General features: G+C 59.4%; 1 protein-coding gene and 1 long non-coding RNA gene across 3 annotated transcripts in view; one reads left to right on the forward strand and one right to left on the reverse strand.

Annotated features, from left to right (window-relative positions):
* Positions 1 to 9,639, reverse strand: part of CACNG5 (calcium voltage-gated channel auxiliary subunit gamma 5) — a 29,819-nt gene extending 20,180 nt beyond the window's left edge. Inside the window, exon 1 of one of the 2 annotated variants that reach the window (XM_025279317.3) lies at positions 9,095 to 9,639. The gene's annotated coding sequence lies outside the window, so the exon portion shown is untranslated. The remainder of the gene's footprint in view (positions 1 to 9,094) is intronic. The other variant, XM_006046266.4, reaches the window with a different exon arrangement.
* Positions 9,640 to 16,695: 7,056 nt separating this feature from the next.
* On the forward strand, positions 16,696 to 18,251 carry LOC123332367. The gene is made up of 2 exons (XR_006549156.1): positions 16,696 to 16,918; positions 18,009 to 18,251. It is a non-coding gene; the product is annotated as an uncharacterized LOC123332367 (long non-coding RNA).
* Positions 18,252 to 19,023: the final 772 nt, after the last annotated feature.

Genomic DNA, 19,023 nt, shown 5'->3' on the forward strand with positions numbered 1-19,023 from the left:
GACCATGCAGCTGGAGGCCCTGGACAAATCGCCTCACAGTCTGAGCCCCTGTGTGGCCATGAAATACAGGTACCATCATTCAAAGGGTTTGGGGGAAAATAAATTTTGATGGAAACACAGGGAAATTGGACCTCTCGCACGTTGTTGGTGGGAGTGGGGCATGGTGCAGCTGCTGTGGAAAGCTGTGTGGTGATGCCTCAGTAAGTTAAACGTTGTGTCCTGTGCTGTGCGGCCCCAGGACAGTAGCCCGCCGGGCTCCTCCGTCCACGGGATTCTCTAGGCAGAAATACTAGAGCCGATTGCCAGGGCCTTCTCAGGGGATCTTCCGGACCCAGGGGTCAATCCTGAGTCTCTTACGTCTCCTGCATGGGCAGGCAGGTTCTTTACCACGGAGCCACTTGGGAAGCTTGGAATCCGCAGAAGACCCAGCAATTCCACCTCGAGGGACACACCTCAGACAGCGTTCACAGCAGCCCTCAGCCCGTGTCTGGAGCTCTGTGTGCTGCCGTCGGCGTCTACACCACCCTCGTCTGCCTCTTAATTTATCAGTGTACCACCCGATGGGGGAACCACTTGCCCCTTCGTGTTAGAATTAAGGAACCTGAGGCTCAAAGAAGGAAGATGACGAGGTCACACCGCGGTCAGGCTCCCACCCCCACGGCCCACTCTGGGGACGAGGTGGTGAGGAGCCTGGGGATTCAGCCCTGAGCAGCCCTGAGCGGCCGAGCCTGCCGTCTGGTCTGCAAAATGGGCTCACCACGAGGGGCAGCCCCGTCAGAGTCAGTTCTGATTACGTGTGTTACCATCACGGGGGCTGCCTGCTCTTAACGGGAGAAGTACCCAGGGACCTGCGCTCCCAAGGGGCCTGGCCCATCCTCTCAGGACCCGAGTGGGGGTGCCCCTCCAGAGCCCAGCTCTCTCCCCAGGCCCAGATCTGCCCCCCTGCCCAGCTGGCCCCGGTGAGCTGCAGACACAAGCACGCTGGGACAGCTGCTGCGGCTTTGCTGGAAGCCCTGCCAGGAGCGGCTCCACCTCTGGCCCTGCTCAGGCCAGGCCGGCTGCCAGGTCCTGTCTGGGCGAGAGCTGCCCCACGCCCTCTGCCCTGAGCTGGCGGCCTCGGGCCTGCAGGGCGTCCCTTCCAAGAAGGGCTCACGGAAGCCAGGCTCCAGGGCGGGAGGGCATGCCGCCCCTCCCTGAGGGCTGGGAACCCGGGCGTGGGCTCTGGGGACGGGGGGACCCCTCCCCATCCGGGTGACGATGCCCAGCGGCGGCGGCTTCCCTGAGCCACACGAGGGCTGCTCCCGCAGCTCAGAGGCTGCTTCTGGATAACGAACCCTGGCTCTCACTTCCCAGATGTCCCTCCAGAAACAGGAGCTACTTCGACAGCGAGAAATTAAAACAACAAACAACGAGGGGTGTGAAGACCGCAGTGGCCTGCCTTCCAAAACGGAGCTCTTGAACCATGTGTCCCCCCAAGCCTCCTCCCTCCCTGCTCACTGCCGCTCCTGCCCAGGTGCTGACACCAGGGGCCTGGCACCCCCTTGAGCGCCGCGGGGACCAGGGTTCTGCCCTTGCTGGGCCACCTGTCAGCCTCGTGGTTTCAGGGGAGCTACTTCACACCTCCGGGCCTCCGAGTCCTCATCTGTGAAATGGGGATGATAAAGCCCACTGCCCACAGCTGCTGGAAGCGTGCCAGTCTCTCAGTCGTGTCCAACTCTTTGTGACCCTGTGGACAGCAGCCCGCCAGGCTCCTCTGTCCTCTGTCTCTCCAGGCAAGAATACTGAGTGGGTTGCCATTCCCTTCTCCAGGGGATCTTCCCGACGCAGGGATCAAACCCAAGTCTCCTGCATTGCAGGCGGATTCTTTACCGTCTGAGCCACCAGGGAAGCCTCCAAGACTGCTGTGGGTACTTAACTAATAGTTTAACCAGCAGCAGGTCTGAACCAGATCCACAGAGGTGGTGCCACTGTCCTTTGGAAATATCCAGCCTCAGCCGCCCCCCACGTGACTGACACTTGGGACCCGACCTGCTCCTGGGCCCCTGCCCACGGCCCTGGGGTGGGCCCCACAGTCTCGTGCAGCTGACACGCTCTTTTTAAGGTCAAGCCAGATCCTTGGGGCGCCCGGGGCGCATGGTCTGCAGTGACGCGCTCGCGGGCCCTGAGGCTGGAGGCTGCGACGGCCGCAGCCTACGTCCTCTGCAGTCCCCCATCTGGGCCCTGGGGAAACCAGACGTCCTGAGGCCCAGGGCAGGCCGTGGTTCCCCTACTCCACTGCCGCTTCTGCCTGAGCTGCTCCGAGCAGAAGGAGTTCCCAGGCTTTGCCCCGAGAAATCTGGGTTCAGATCTCCATCTGCTGCTCATTAACTGGGCGACCATGAGCGAAGGCGCAGCCTCTCCAACCCCCAGGCCTCTCAGCTGTCAAATGTGTTTGCAAACAAAAAAATTAAAAAAAAAAAACAAAAAACCCACTCACCCCCCAAACCCTGCCAGCAAGGCTGTTATTATCACGCCATTTTACCGACGAGGAAATCTGAGAGAACGAGCCATTTGGTCAAGGTTTCTGAGCAGTGAGCACTGGAGGCCAAGCGTAAACTCCTCAAGGCCACAGGCACACCTGCCTCCCCTGTGCGTGCTGGTCACTGCAGTCGTGTCTGACTCTTTGTGACCTCATGGACCGCAGCCCGCCAGGCTCCTCTGTCCATGGGACGCTCCAGGCAGGAATACTGGAGTCGGTTGCCATTTCCTTCTCCAGGGGATCTTCCCGACCTAGGGAACTCACGTCTCCTGGATTGCAGGCGGATTCTTTACCACTGAGCTTCCTGGGAGGCCCACTACCTACCCCCCCATCATTTTCACATTTTAAGGACGCCCGCTGCAGAGTGCTGGCTAAGGCCGTCTGGAGTGGGGTGGGGGGGTGGAGAGAACCTGGGTGCCCCCAGGCTCAGGGGGAGGCGCACCCTCTCCTGGCCTCCGCTCTCTCCTCCCTCCACAACTCCTTCTGCTCAGACCTGAGCTCCAGACGCAGGGGCCCTCGGGGCTCCACGAAGTGGGGGCTGGGATCTCCCCTGAAGCACCGCAGGGGTCCCGGAACATATGGGGAAAGGGAACCCTCCCTCCTGCCCTGGCTTTAGGGAGGAGGGGGGCCTGGAGAGGAGTGGGAACCTGCCTGGGCCCACAGTGAGAGGCCAGGGCTCAGCTCTGGGTTCCAATGCCACCCCCAGGCCAGGGCACTCCTGCTGTGGCCTCCGCCCCACCCCGAAGACTTGAGGGCTGCTCCCCACGGCCCTCCTGCCTCAGGCAGCCGGGCAGGTACAGAAAGTGTCATCCACCCACTGGGCATCTTCTTCCAGTGAATAAAGATTCCAGTAGTGATATGACTTCCCTGGTGGTCCAGCGGTCAAGAGTCTGCCTGGCAATGCAGGGGATGGGGGTGTGATTCCTGGTCAGGGAGCCAAGAGCCCACGTGTCACAGAGCCACCAAGCCTTCACGCCCCGACTAGAGAGTCTGTCCGCCAGCCTGACATGGTGATGGTCCCTCGTGCCAGAGTTTAGACCAGGTGCAGATAGAGAGATGGATGATAGATGTAGATAGATGAGACATAAATGATAGATTAATAGATGATAGGTGACAGATGATTGATCAGTGATAGACAGGTGATACACAGATGGCAGATAGACGATGGATAGATGATAGATGACAGATAGATGAGACATAGATGACAGATAGATGTATAGATAGATGATCGATCGATCGATAGATACAGATCGATAGATGACAGATGATAGGTTTAGACAGACAGACGATAGATGACAGGCAGATTAAAGAATCCAGCAAGGAGATCTGGGGCCTGCCTTCCCGGCAAGGTCATCCCTGGAAACCACAGGCGGTGGGGACCCCAGAGCCCCAGGACGCAGCCCTCCGCACGGGGCACACGCCTCCTGAGAGGGCCTCACACCCTCGACAGCCCTGCACACGATGGTCCAGAGATGTCCCCCGCATCTCCCATCTGGCATTCCAGCCCCGGGGGAGACACCCCCGCGCGCGGTGGGGGCAGGGGTGAGGGGTGGGCACGGTGCTCCCAGGGAGGTCCTCTGCGTCCTGTGCGGACTGGTGAGTCTTAACTCTCGTGTAAGTTTTAAACCCACTTTTCCAGGCATTAATAGGAACGTATTTCTGCCGTGAGTCACTTGCAAAGTGGTTAACTGAGATTCTCTAACGCAGAGTCTTGGGGGCCGTGGAGCTTCCAGCCCGTTGGCTGCAAGGAGGAGCCTGGTGGGCACCGGTTGAGGAGCCCAGAGCCTGGCCTGGGGGTCTGTGACGCAGAAAGGGGGCCCCCTCTCCAGCTCTCGGGAAGGGGGAGAGAGGGAGGCTTGATTTCCCTCGACCTCTGAAGACCTTGCTCTGACTTCTCCAGATGGCGGGGCTGCCGCCCAGCAAACAGATGCTCGAATCTGGACCAGGAGCCCGTGGCGGGGCGAGACCGGAGGGTGCAGCCTGCCCCTCCTGCCCCCCCAACCCCGTCTTCCTAGGGGCGCAGGGGACCAAGGACGACACCCCCACCCGCAGAGCCCAGGCCCCGGGGGCTCCAGGCCGGCCCAAGGCTGAGCTGGGGCTTGGACCCATTTCTGTGCGGCTGCCAAGGCCACGTTTCAGTCTGAGACAGCAGAGTGTGGACGCTCGAGTGCACGTCCCAGGGGTTCTCCGCACCCGGCTTCACCTTCTGGGCTTTGGAAGGAGGCGAAGAGACAACGCGCACCTGAGGGCAGAGGCCGGGCTGGCGTCCGCTCCGGGCGAGGGCCTAACTCTCAGAGACCGAGCCTGGGGCCCTCGGGGGAGCCTGCCTCACTGCTCCCGCCCCATGCCCCCTCCTCCTGCTCCTGGACTCCTCCTTCCCGCCTCGCCCAGGGCCTGTCACCAGGGGGCCTTCTCTGAGCCCCTCTGGGAAATGGCACCCCCTACCCCAACCAGCAACCCCCACCCCGCCCGCCCTCCTCTCCAGCCCCCAACCTCGACCGCACCCCCCACCCCGCCCGCCCTCCTCTCCAGCCCCCCACCCGCCCCACCAGCACCCCCACCCCACCCACCCTCCTCTCCAGCCCCCCACCCCCCCACCAGCACCCCCCACCCCACCCGCCCGCCTCTCCAGACCCCCACCCGCCCCACCAGCACCCCACACCCCGCCTGCCCGCCTCTCCAGCACGCGGCCTGCTGGCTTGTTCTTTCTTTAGCACATATGGCGTGTCTCCCTCTAAAGAAAGCTTGCTTCTAAGGGAACGGGATGAAAGTCCTTTCTTCACAGTCAGGGCCCAGTAGGGTTGCCAGTGGGCAACACTGGCCTCCAGGGGACCTCGGGCCTGCCTCCGGGGGGACACGTTTGGGTGTCACAAAGCAGGAGGGGTGTCTCCCCATTGGGAGAGGCCAGGGCTGCTCCTAAATACCCGGCGGAGCACAGGACCCCTCCCCCAAAGGATAATATGCCCCAGAGGCCAGCGGTGCCTCCCCTGTGTGCCCACTACGCACAGGAGCAGCCTGTGCACAGTAGGTGCTCAATGACGGACAAAGAACGAAGAGCTCCTGTGGCCACTCTCACCACCGCCAGTATTCCTTAGGAACAGCCATGCTTGAGAACCGGCTTCCAGGGGCGCTAGTGGTAAAGAACCGGCCTGTCAAGGTAGGAGACATGAGAGGAGGGCTCCATCCCTGGGTCAGGAAGATCCCCTGGAGGAGGAGGAAGCGGCAGCCCACTCCAGTATCTTGCCTGGGAAACCCCATGGACGGAGGAGCCTGGTGGGCTACCGTCCATGGGAGCGCAGAGTCAGACACGACTGGATCAATTTAGCACGCACACACGGTTGAGAACAATCTTTAAGGACGGCTGTGCTGTGGGGCTTCATGGCAACAGGTCATCCCGAGGACCCACGACCTCCGAGCCCCGGACTGAGCCCTGCCCTCAGCAGCACCCGGACGAGCGGCAGACGGTCACCGCTGCGCCATCGCAGGCAAGCCCAGTCCACGGCTCAGGCCCCAGGAGCCCAAGTGATATCGGCCTGCCCCTCCTGCAGCGGGCCTGCTGGGGGCCCCCCTCAACAGGGACGGTCAGTTCTCACCCCCACGTCCCCCCAGCACTGGCCCTCATGTTGGAAGACCCAGGACCGCGTGCCTGGCTGGGCCAGGGGCCACCTCCACGAGCTGTAAGGTGACCCCAGCCAACCCTGCAGCCCCCAGACTCAGGGGTCTGCATGAATCACGATGCTCCTGCTCTTTCCCAGGGAAGGTTGCCGGGGGCTGTGGGGACGCATGGAGCGTCCCGCTCACCCCCGCCAGCACAGCCCAGCATCTGCTGACCTGACAAATAACGCGGCGCTTTAAACGGCCAGCGCGGCGAGCCAGGCTCCGTCAGAGCTAAGATCACCTCCTACACCGGGAGCCCATCACACCCCACGCGGCTGCGCAGTCATGGGGTGGGGAGGGGCAGGGCACTGGCCCCGCCTCCGGCCCCCCCCCCCCCCCCCCCCCCCCCCCCCCCGCCACGGGACTGGAAGCTTCTATCTGCTCGTTCCTCGTTCAGCAGACCGCCTGCCCACATTCCCGCTGAGAATTCTCACTGAGGGTCACAAATTTCCCTGCCTGACTTCCCCCGCACCGACTCCCCAAACCTTCCTTCTCCTGGGAGCTCACAGCCGGGCCTTTCTCCGGGAACTCAGAGGCCGGCCAGCACAGCAAGTCTCTTTCCTCCCCTCTCCATCTCCCCTCAGGTCCTGAAAGCCTTTAAACAAGTCACCTATGCCTAACTTTAGTAGCTGACTTAACTGGGTACAAAGCCACACATAGGCAAAGGAATGAGTCTCTAATGGTGCAATATTAGGCAGCAGACAGCTAGGCTGAGGGGAACAGGATGCTATCTGGTGGGTTTTCCTGGTGTCCCTGAGGTCACAAGTAGCTGGTCCTGATTCTGCCAGGGAGGAAGGCTGACCCAAAACCCAGGATGGACTGAAGGAGCAGGTGTGTGCTCACTGACCACCCAGAAATGAGCCAGGAGGCTGTGCGGGGCAGGCGGAGGGCAGCTAGGGCTGGAAGCCTGAGCAGAAGGGTCAGCTCCCCCGAGGTGGGGCTGGGTAAAAACTGGGTTCCTATGTCCCACCTGCTTCCTGGGAACCTGAGCCCAATCTGTGAGCGTCTCTGATACAATAACTCACACCCTTGCCCCCAGCTCTGAGGACGGCACGAGGGATCCCAACCTCTCGAGTCCAGGATCCAAGAGTCAGGTGGGGCCTGGAGGAAGCGGAGTCGACCGGCCTTGGTCGTCCTCAGTGAGCCAGCACGACACCTGTGTCCTTGCTCCACGTCACACCCTGGCCCCATGCCAGATGAGGGAGCTGAGGTTGGAGCCCGTGTTTCCCACCATGACCTACGGCCTGCCTCCTCAGGTCAAACGTGAACAGTTGAGGCAACCTCCCCCTGCACTCCCCTCCCCAACTGCAAGCCACGGAACCCCACCTCGCTGGCCGAGAATGGCCAAGGTCTCAAAGCCGGCTCCCAGCTGGGGCGGTGAGGAGTGCAGCCCACAGGATGCCCCATGCCACAAAGCGACACGGGCGCACAGGGCACCCCCACACCCCACCCCCATGTGAGAGGGAGCTTGAAGTCTGGGGTGCGGCTGTTTTGGTGGCCGTTATAATTTTTGCCCTGTTTCTAAGCACCCTGGGGACCTGGCCCTGGGACACGTTCCCAGCTGCCTCCAGCTGCCAGGTCCATGGAGAAGTGAGGCTGAGCTCACGTGTCTCAGGCAGGCGGGGGGCTCCGGGAGGGAGTGCCGGCCGTGGGTCAGCAAAGCGCGCTGTCAACCAACTACCTGTGGTCCTGGGATGTCCTGGGGCCAGGACACCAGGTCTGAGCCAAGGACCCCTGTGCCACCCCGGTGCAATCTGGGCTGTTAATGCATCAAACCCTGGGCACGTGGGGCTGCGGGAGTGGGCCTGAGTGGGCGCCGGCAGCAGTGGGGGCCTGTCCTGCTCTCCCTGGGACGGCATGGGGCAAGGGACAGCTGCGGTGTGGCTTCTGTCAAACTAAGCCAGGCCCCCATGTGGGGCCCCTCTGCTGGGTCCTGCCCTTGTCCAGTAAGTGGTGGATCCGTGCCCCTTCCCGATCGAGTCTCAACCATAAAAAGGGACACTGATGTGACCAGCCCCGGGGAGGGGAGCAGGTGAGAGCCGGTGGCCCCAGCACTGCGAGCAGGCACCCGGGTCAGCGTTGCGGGGCTCAGAATGTGAACCCCCAGGCCCCCTTCCCACTCCCTGCTCTCTCCCCTTGCCCAGCCAGGTCCCAGGGGATTCTCTCTTCAATCCTAGGAAGAAGCTATCTGACTTCATTAAAAATTTTTAGCACACTGAATCTTCACCAGCTGCCAAGTTAGGGTGAGGGCAGAGATACAGGCTAAGTCTTTGGAACGGGGAGGGGCTTGGACGGTCGGGGAGGGGCTTGGACGGTCGGGGAGACGCGTCGCTGTGTTTCTGGGGGCTGCCATCTCTCACTGCACTGCCCGCACGGCCCCCGGCCCCGCACCCGAGTCTCGCCGCGCGTCCATCTCTGCTCTGCGGCCTCTGGCCTGACACGTCCTCCTGTCCCGCTGGACGAAGCATCCTCGCCACCCCCACCGTCCCCGAGGCCCCGCCGGGGCGTCCGGAGCAGGCGGACTCACGGTGGGACCACCCGGCCGGCGCGGACCAACAGCCCAGCTCGACAGGTGGTGGGGGGCTTCCCCCCGCACCACCCCGATAATCGCTGCTCGCGGCGCTATTCAAGTTTGTCGTGGGCGTGCGCGCTCGGCTTTGGAGCGGGCAGTCCAGCCGCGCCCGCACAGTGGGGGCGTCGTCACCTCCCCCGCCACCCGCGAGACAGACAGACACACACACGCACACACTCTCCCCGCACCGCGCCCCTTCCTTCAGCGCGCGGGGCTGAGGCGCGCGCCCTCGGCGACAGTCCGGCCCCGCGGTAATGGGGGGTACCCCGCGCGGCGGCCCAGGCTCGGGGGGCTCGGCCTCTGGGGGCCCGCGAGGGGACAGCCAGTCCCCGGTCCCCGGCTCCTACCTCGCTGGAGCGGCAGCGGCCCGGCCCTGGTCGCGGGTCCCTGGCCGGCTCCGCGCGGGGCTCTGGGAGCCCGCCCCGTCCGTCAGTCCGTCCGCAGGAACAGCGCCAGCGCCAGCGGCCGCAGCTCCGGCTCGGGAGGGCGGGGCCGGCGGGGCGGGGCGGGGCGGGGCGGGGCCTCTGTCCTCCGCAGCTGCGATGTGGGGGGGCCCTGCGCTCGCGGGTTCCACCCGGGAGGTGCGCGCGTGGAGGGGACACAGCTCCGTGGGGCTTGCAGGTGGAGAGTTGGGGGCTGGGGTGCGGAGCAGAGGATCCGGGGGCCGCCAGAGCTTGGCCAGGACCCGCCCCCACCCGGCGCCCCTCCCCTTGAGTCAGGCTTACCCTCAGCTTCCAGCTGCCGCTACAGCTGTGTGAGCAGCCCCAGAGCCGTCACCATCCAAAGACAACTCTGCCACCAGCTGGTGTGGCGACTACTTCCCGAGCACTGGGCGCTGCTGAGAGCGCTCTGCTCTGTGAAATCCTCCCGCCCAACAACCCCATTGTGAGGATGGGAAAACTGAGGCCAGAGCCCCGAAGTGACGTGCCTGGGGCCGCACAGCGCAGCTCGGACCGCCTGGCTCCCCAATGTGTGCCCTTAAGCACATTGCTTGCCCCTTGGAAGCACAGGATGGAATATATGTACATTAAATGATGAGCTGTGCTCAGTCACTTCAGTCGTGTCCAACTCTTTGCCACCGCATGGACTGTAGCCCGCCAGGCTCTTCTGTCCATGGGCTTCTCCAAGCAGGAATACTGGAGTGGGTTGCCATGCCCTCCTCCAGGGGATCTTCCTGACCCAGGGATGGAACTCGCCTGTCTTATGTCTCCTGCATTGGCAGGTGGGTTCTTTACCGCTAGTGCCGCCGTAATAACCGATATTTTTCATTTGTTCTTCCTTCAGTTTATATATCTCCTTTATTCTCTGGGTCCCTGAGCTTCACCGGACGCTGTCATGTATAAATGGGACCATGAAGTGCTGGAGCAACCGAAGGCGTGTGGAGAGGCCAGGTTCCACAGCATTTTAGGCCTGGAAACTACCCAGCTTTTTGTCTTCTCCCACCTTCTCCAGGAGAGTGTTCCTCTCCACGCCCAGGCTCTCCTGCAGAGGCCAGCCCACTGAAGGTGCCCACATCTCCCATCTGGGTGGAGTCCAGCCTCTCTCGACCTCCCAGCCCCCACCAGCCCCAAACTCTTAGCTGGAAGGGTTAGATGGAAGTTAGGCTTCAGCCTGATTCTGCCCCTACCTAGCTGTGTGACTTGGCAAGTTACTTGACGTCTCTGAGTCTCCCTTTCCTCCCCCGTAACCACGGCCGATCTCGTGGGTATGTGCGCTCATCCAGAACCTGCTCTTGGCTCAGTTGGTTTCAAGATCTGTTTTTGTCTGTTTTGGCCATCTTAAATTGTTTACTCATTTTGAACAAGGGACCCCATTTTAATTTTGCCCCTGAGCCCACAAACTATGTAGCTGGTGCTGGTGACAACCGCCCCCCTTACTGGACACTTCACTGCAACACTTCACTGGGGTGATGTTTGCACAGACATCTAACACCCAGCTCGTGACAGAAGTTAGCTCCCTTTCTCTGATCTGGTCTTGAAGAGAATGTCCCTGGGTGGACAAAGGGCTGGGCAGGCAGTTTCATGGGGAGGGGCCAGGCTGGCAAGGGTACAAGAACACCAGTTATGTTCAGGGAAAGGCAGCGGTCTGGGCGGTGGGGAGGTGCAGGCAGGGGTGGAGAGCAGAGGGGCACAAAGCGGAGGACCCTGCCCAGGCCAGGGCAACAAGCCTTCTGGCTCCTCGAGGAGCTGGGACCTGGGGCCTGGAGGCTGTGAGCAGATGCCCCAGGCAAGGAAGGTGGGTGGCTCTCTGCTCCAGCGGCCTCGCTGGCAGTCGGCCGGGAACTGGCTGAGCTAATGAGGCGGGCGCTGGAGGCCGTGGGCGGGAGCCCCGCTCCAAGCCGCCACAGCGGCCTGCTGACAAGCTCGCTGTCAACATGATGGGGAAATTCTGCAGGTGTGAAGCCCAGCGGTGTGCCTGGGGACCTGGGGACTCCAGGCCTGATGAATAATGGAGCAGTCCCTCTTCCCCGGGCTTCTTTCTTGCCTTTCAATAATTCATGCATTCCCGGGGTTCAGGCGTTTCATAAAGCCTCAGGCTTTTCTGAATCCTTGGCCCATCTGATGGCTTCACGCGTCAGGTCTTAATTAGAAGCAGACGTGCGGGGCAGTGCCCTCAGCCACGTGTGCCTTATTCCTGACAAGGAAAATCTCCCATCACGTCCTGGAGAAGGAAGGGGCACCCGGGGCCCCGGAGGTGGAGGTGGGCCGGCTGCCCTGGGTGGTGGGGGTGGGAAGGCCCACACGAAGGCGCCCCCGGTAGTGAAGAGACTGCGCACCGTGTGCTCGGCACCCCTCGAGCCAGGCCTGTTCAGGGGACCAATTCGGGGATGACATCTGAGCAGCGGTGAGGTCTGTCTCTCCCAGGTGGGGACTGGAGCGGCCATGAGTGCTCCGCCGTCCAAGTTCGCGGCCTTTGGGACTGGGGAGCGCTGCTGTTGCCCTGACGCTCCACGTGACGTCTCAGAGCAGAGCTCCCTGCTGACCTCTGATGGACGCACGGCCTGGAAAGGAGAGAAAAGCTTTCCTGTGAAGCCGCTGGGCTGGGAGGCTCGTTGCATTGGCTGCACATTGTGGTCGAACCCAATTAGTCTCCCCTGCCCACCTGCTCGCCCACCCGCCCTTTCTCATACTTTCTAGTACCTGCTGATCACGCCCTTAGGAGCATGTGGGCTACACAGCCTGTGCGGGAAGGAGATGGGCGGCGGACCCCGAGCTCCTGGTCCACATAGTCACCAGTGGGGATGAGGGGTGAGGGGAACAGACAGAGGAAGGTGTCAGGATGTCAGGGTGGACGGGATCGGAGTCTCCCAGCAGATGCTGGTCAAGTTTGAGATGACCGTGACCTCAGGGCCCGGGGGTTTCTCATTGTGTGTGCATGTACATACGTGTGCGTGCGTGTGTCAGAGGGAGGGAAGAGGGCCTGGGAGGGCTGGGGCGGGGGTGGGTGGCAGCAGGCGGGGGCCGGGGGCCTGAGCTCGGGTGGAGCCGCTCTGCGGGGCTGGCGGACAGCAGCAGCCTGGCACCCGTCCCCGCCGCACTCGGCCTTATGTGTCGCCACCCTTGGCTCCCAAGCAACCCTCCAGGCGAGGTGAGTCCCTTCTGTTCCACATGAGGAAGCGGAGGCCTCAAGAAGCATTTGCCCCAGAAGTAAGGACATGAGGGTGCTCGAGGAGGCTGGCACGTTCCGGCTCGCAGTCATCGCTTCCCCAGCTGGATGCAGCTGCTCAAGGGGCCCTGGGTGCCCCCCACCTCAGGCACCCAGACTGCACGCCCCTCCTTGCTGATCACCCCCGCAGTCCCGTCCAAGCTGTTTCACAGCCCTGCCCTCCTGAAGCCCACTGAGGGACTGGCAGTTCTCCCACAGGGACCTAAAAAGCCCTGAGGCCCATGCTCCCTCAGGACTGGTCTCACCACCCCCCCGGGAGCAGGGCCTGGGCCGGGAGCAGTCACACAACCGCACATGTCCTTGCCGGGTGACCGAGCAGCCGCTTGTATCCCCCACTGGCCGCTCTCCAAGCTGCCCTCCCTGTCCCCCAAGTCCAGCTGTCCAGGCTCTGCTCCCGTATCTGTCCCCTTGGCAACTAGATTCTGGCTTATAAAACAGTTCCAAGGGCAGGGGACACCATGTACCAAATGAAGACTCTTCTCCATCACAAAAGCCGAGAAAGTGGCCAAGTGCTCGAGAAAACAGCGTTGAAAGGAGGGCCTGGTTGGGCTGAGAGCTGCAGAGCAGGGTGGGCAGTGGCAGGGACCTCAGCAGGAACGGTCTGCAGGTGCCTGGGAGGAGGGCCCACGTGGGCACAGCTCCCTGTGGGCTCGGGAAGCGTGCTGGAGGCGGAGTGGCGTGGCAAAGGTGATGATTGCAGCCCGACCCAAGACTCTCTCCTGCTCTCTGCTGGTCCAGGAAACCTCCTGCCTGGTGACTCCTGGGGCTCAGGATGCAGAGAGGATGAAGGGAACAGGTCCGAAGAGAGAAACCTGGGAGCGGACCCCCGAGGAAGGGACACGTGTTTCTCACCAAATCCACAGACGCTGGCTGCGTGGGCCACCCTGTCACCGAGCACTGGCTCAGGGCCCTGCTCCGGCTGCTGTAGCTGGGACACTAATGTGCAAGGAAGCCCTGGACCACGCAGCGGTCAGTCCTCACGCCTCCTCCCCGCCCCTAAGCCCGGCTGCCGCCGCCTGCCCTCTGTGTCTGGGCAGCCACCATCTGGGCGCTGCATGCACGTGGGGTTTCACAGCACACAGCCCTCGGGTCTGGCTCCTTACACTCAGCCTAACGTCTGCAGCCCCATTCACGTGGTAGCTGTGTCAATACGCGTTCCTTTCGCTTCTAACCTTCGATTGTATCACCATTTGTTTATCTTCTCACTGGCTGATGGGTATTACCGCTTGGCTGTTGAGAATAGTGTGATTGTGAACACATGTGTACATGTATTTGGACACCTGTTTTCAATTCGGTTGGTACATACATCAGAGCAGAATCGCTAGATCACAGGATAATTCTATGTTTAACTGTTGAGGAACCGACAGAATTTTCTACAGAGGCAAACTGTTTGTATTCCCATGATAATGGATGAAGTTTCCAATTTCTCCACATCCTTCCTAATAATTGTTATTTTCCTTTTTAAAATGATGATGGTGAGTGTGCCATAGCCCTCCTCGCGGGTGAGAACCGTGACGCTGATTTCCAGGACAAGGCGTCTCAGGACACAGGTAGCGAAGGTTGGGGGGAACTGGGAGCAGGCGGCGCTGGGCCCAGCGGCCTGTGAGCCGTGGAGCTTGTCCAGCGGCTCTGGCCGACCTTCCAGAGTGAGCAAACGTCTGTAGGAATCGCCGGGGCTTGGTTCTAGGGCTCCCTCTGGGCAGGACAAATTGGCCTCTCAAGCATGGGCCTGCTTCAGGTTACCTGGAAGCCTCCAGCTCCTGAGACCTTGATTCAGAGTGACACATGCCTCAGCCATCACTTGTAAAGATCACAGACACTGCTCACACTGGGGAGAGGGAGAAATCTCCTTCCCACGTTTCTTACCATCTACTAGAAAACATCTGACATTTCCTGGCAGGTCTGATGTCCATTCGTGGGAGAAAGCTTAGCCCATGCTGTTTCCTGCCCCTCTTCAAGACAAAGATGATGATGGATTGCCCACTGGGGTGGAAGGTCAAGGCTGCTCGAAGCAGGGGGGTGACCAGCTCTGGGACCCCGCCACTCCACAAGCGGTACCTCCGCCCACCTGGAACTCACTGATCCCAGCACGTGTGTGCCGGGGTGAGAGGGGTCTGAGAGTCCATGTCATCTGTCAACCACGAGGTGACCTGGGTAAATTTCTTGATCCCTTAAGTTCTGGTTTCATCTTCCCTGGTGGCTCAGCTGGTAAAGAATCTGCCTGCAATGCAGGAGACCCTGGTTCAATTCCTGGGTTGGGAAGATCCCCTGGAGAAGGGATAGACTACCCACTCCAGTATTCTGGCCTGGAGAATTCCATGGACTGTGTAATCCACGGGGTTGCAAACAGTCAGACATGACTGAGCAACTTTCACTTTCACCATTTGAAACAGGCACATAAAGCCCGCAACACCCAAGTTGAGGGTTTGTGGAGAGAATGAAGGAAACAGTATCTTCAAAGTATTTAGCAGCACAGGGCCTGGTGAAAAGTAGCAGCTTTTTATGGTTATTTGTCACATGTCCACTTATAAGTCTCTTTGGGGAGGGTAGCACTCCTGACTGCTCATCTACCAGCCTGCCGGCACGTTCCGGCAAACAGGAGGGGCGGGGAGGGGCAACAGGCCAGGCCAGGACCGGAACACACTCAGATGGCTCTGTAGAGGGGGGTCCTGCTTGGGGGATCCCTCATGGGAGACAACACCCCCGGAGGCCCTACAGAGGCGGGGACAGGGTGGCTCCGGGGGTCATAGCAGAGTGTCCTGAGCCACACCGGGGAGGAAGCACCCCACTCTCCCTCCTCCCTAGGGTGACCACCTGCCCCCTGCACCCAGCGCTACTCGAGGCTACTCTTTTCACCACCCCCAGGCCGCTGGCCAATGTCTGGAGACACCTTTAGCTGCCAGCTGGGGTGAAGGGCTCCAGTGTCCAGTGGACAGAGGTGAGAGATGCTGCCGGACACTGGGATGCCCAGGACAGTCCCCACAGCAAAAAATAGCGAATCCCCAAATGTCACAGTGAGATGCCTGTCGGGTTGAGAAATGTCAGGAGGAGAAATCTTGAAATAAATAAAGCAGATCCACGTGCACGTCCTGAGGGATGCGGGGCAGGAGGCAGCGCTTGGGAAGCGGCCGGTCTGCTGAGGGCGGTCCTGGTTTCTGTCTACGGCCCGGGAGAAGGAACAGGTCTGTCTTACCGCCATACCGGTCAGTTATCCAGTCTCTGCCATCAGGAACCACGTTGCTCTCTGTGGAGGAAAGGCCCTGCACAGGGGACGGGGTTCTGCTCCTTCTGAGTCCTGGCCAAGCCTGGCGAGGGGTTGGGGTCAAGGTCCTGGGGAGAAGTCATGGTCAGGGTCAGGGGTCAGGGTCCTGGGTAGGGGTCATGGTCAGGGGTCAGGGTCCTGGGGAGGGGTGGAAGCTTCACAGAGACACAGAATCATTCAGGGCTCTGGGGACCAAAAGATCATCCCACCTTCCAAACGATTTCTCTGTGTTTTCAGCCTACTGAAATCTCCCAGCATCTCCTCTCTGGCCCTTAATCTTTCCTCCAAAGTCAGCTTATTGTTGTTTGCGCTGTTTTGCTATAAATCGTTCTTGCTGCAGCAGTGTGTTTTGCCAGTGAGCCCTGGATACGGACTTCTGGAAAAACCAAGATGTTTTTTCAGACTGAAAAGCCCCCTGGACCTCTTTGATGTCGAGCTGGTCTCTCCCAACAGCCCTTCGGGGCCTCCACAGGCCTCGGAAGGTCATCGGAGGCGGCTCTCAGCAGGTGTCCTCGCCCAGAACCCACAGTGTCCAGGGCTCGAGGCCGCTGGGGTTCCTGAGCTTGGTTCACACCATGAGGACCCATCCCCCAGGGCTCTAGAGGACCCATGGTCTCCCCAGGTCAGCCCCAGATTGCGTTCTGCTAGCACAGAGGGGCACAGGATGGTGACCAGGTGGGCCATGGACGTCGAGGGTTTTCCCAACAAACTGCGAAGTAGCCACAGCGGTCAAAGCCGCTGCCCCGCCGCCTCGGGACCGCCCTCTGCTGCCCCGCCGGTAGGCGGCCGAGCCGCGTGCGTGGTCAGGCGGCTTCTCTCCTCGGCCACAGGGGCCTGGAATGCCTGGAGCCTGACTCCCAGCAGCCCGCCCATGGGCTCGACCAACGACGGGGCTGACCCAGGGGGTCCCAGGTCAGGGGCCTCCCGGCCTGACCCGCTGGGAGGAGCCAGGAGGAGGCGGGGTCGGCTGAGATGTCGAGAAAACAGGCAAAGCAGGCGAGGCCGAAACATTCAGAGGGCCGCACGCTGTGTGCTTCTGGTTATGTAACTCTCTGGGAACCAGGCGTCCCGGTGGGGAGGCGGCAGCCATTGCCGGGGGCTGGAGCCGGGGCCCCACGTTTCCGGACGGAGCGGCCCTGGTCTTGAATACGGTGGTGGTCCCGGGCATCTGTACCCATGACCGAATTCATAGAAACACACACAGCACGGAAGACCTGCTGGAGGCAGGATCACTCTGTGGTTGGTTAGTACTTCCTTTCCTCGGTTGATGTCCTGATTCGGATCATGTGCTGTGGTTATGTAAGCCATCGCCGAGGGGAAATCGGGGTGGTGGGTAGGTGGGAACTCTGTATCATTTTTGCAAATTCTTTTGAGTCTTAAATGATTTCAAAATAAAAGATTTTAGAAAGAAAGAGCTGAGATGCTGACATGAGTGACAGGAAAGGTCCGCCTCCCCAGAGTGCCGCAGATCCAGAGATTTCTAGGCCTGGGTGGGCCCATCTTTGTTGACTGCAGGCCACGAAGCGAAGCAGGGCAAACTCCTGGTGCATAAGGCTTGGTGAACATTTTTTATTATTTCCTTAGGAAAAAAGTCCCCCACTGCAGAACTGCTGTGTGTAAGCGCATTTTTAAGACTCGGGTTACTTGTGCCAAATTTCCCTCCAGAAGGATCGTACCAATTTATACTCCCACCCGCAGTGCAGGGGAGGGCTGGCTTTCCCAGTGCTTGCCAAAATTGGGTTTTAATCTTTAAAGAAGGCTTAATTTTTGCCAAGGTAATACATAGAACTTGAAGTCTTGTTGTTATTTTTTTTTCCTCCAGGAATAATAAATTCATGAACTGACTTGGACCACACAATTGGCTACTCACCTGCAGACTTGTGTTTATTTATCTTTTTATTTAGTAATCGGTCCCCTTCATGAAGTTGCATTTCAGTGTTAAGCCCCTGAAGGGTCACTAAAGAAGGGCTACGTGAAGTTTGCTCCTGCATTTACTGTTTCATAAAACCTCAAACACACGGAGGACATCACTTCTTCCACTGCTCACTCTTTCTTCTGTGTAATAAAACCACACCCGAGGATTTCTTTCAGGATTCAGTGCTAGGAAAGGCTCTCATTCCTGGAGGAACACATATGCTTCCTCTTTTCCGGGTTGGGAAAGCCCTGTAACAGAGCATCGATCCCAATTGTTTTGGCTGCAGGAAATGCAAAGCCATTATGAGGATCAGTTACAGCAATTGTGTTAACTCTGGTGGGAAATATAGTTCTGTTTCTCCTGTCTTTGGCCCTGACCTTCTGTTTTTATTATTTACTTGATGTGTTTTACATGTAAGCTGCTTCAAATCCTGTGGACCAGGGCAAAGGCTGAGACTTCGCTTGACTATGAGCTCTGCCATTCACAGAGAGCCCTGACCTGGCGCCTGACACTGTCCTCACGGAGACATTTGTTGAATAGAGGACAGAACTTGACAGCAAACTAACAACAGAATTGACATTGGTTGAAAAGAATGCAAGTTACTAGTTGATCCAAGAGCAAGAAAATGTTACCAAGAAAAGCAGAGCTTCAAGAAGCCAAACCAGAAGGAAAAAATACCAAGAGTCTCAAAAATGTTCGGTGTTTCTATTTCTGGGAACCCAACTGAGGAAATGATCCGAAGTGTCTTCAAAATTTTAGGACCAAAGATGTTCATCACTGAGTTGTTAAAAATAATTAAAAAACTAGAAATAACCTAAAGTCCAGTAGTAGGGGAGTCAGTAAGAGAACGAAGGTGGTAGCCATTTAACGTATTCAATACAAAGAGTTCTTGGGAACTGCTTGGCAGTCCAGCGGTTAGGACGCCACACTCCCATTGCTGTGAACCCAGGTAGGGTCCCTGGTTGGGAACTAAGATCCCACAAGCCCCGTGGCGCAGTCAAAATAAAAGAAAGAATTCTTAATGACTCGAAGGAAAATGTATGCACTAATATCACACGGAGAAGCGGGATACAGACGCACACACTCATCACGTTTCCCACAGCGTAAGACACACACACAGAGAAGGAGGGGAATAGACTGCAGCGTGGCCAGTGATCGCCTCTAGGTTGTGTGATGATGGGTGAATTTTATTATTTTACCTTGATTTTTCTGTATTTCCCAGGTTTTCAACAACAGGCTTGTATTTTATGATAAAAACAGAAAAGAAAGAGTCACGAGGCGAGGCTGACTCCCTGGAATGCCCTGGGACTCGAGCATGCTGCCATTGAAGATGCTACTCAAGTGGTTTCTTGTTTCTTTTGCTAACAGTGGTCAGGGCCCTGGAAGGCTCACCCACCTACGCTGTGCTGTTTATAAAATGTGTCCACAGACTC

Source organism: Bubalus bubalis, chromosome 3 (assembly GCF_019923935.1).
Source record: "Bubalus bubalis isolate 160015118507 breed Murrah chromosome 3, NDDB_SH_1, whole genome shotgun sequence".
Classification (NCBI taxonomy): Eukaryota; Metazoa; Chordata; class Mammalia; order Artiodactyla; family Bovidae; genus Bubalus; species Bubalus bubalis.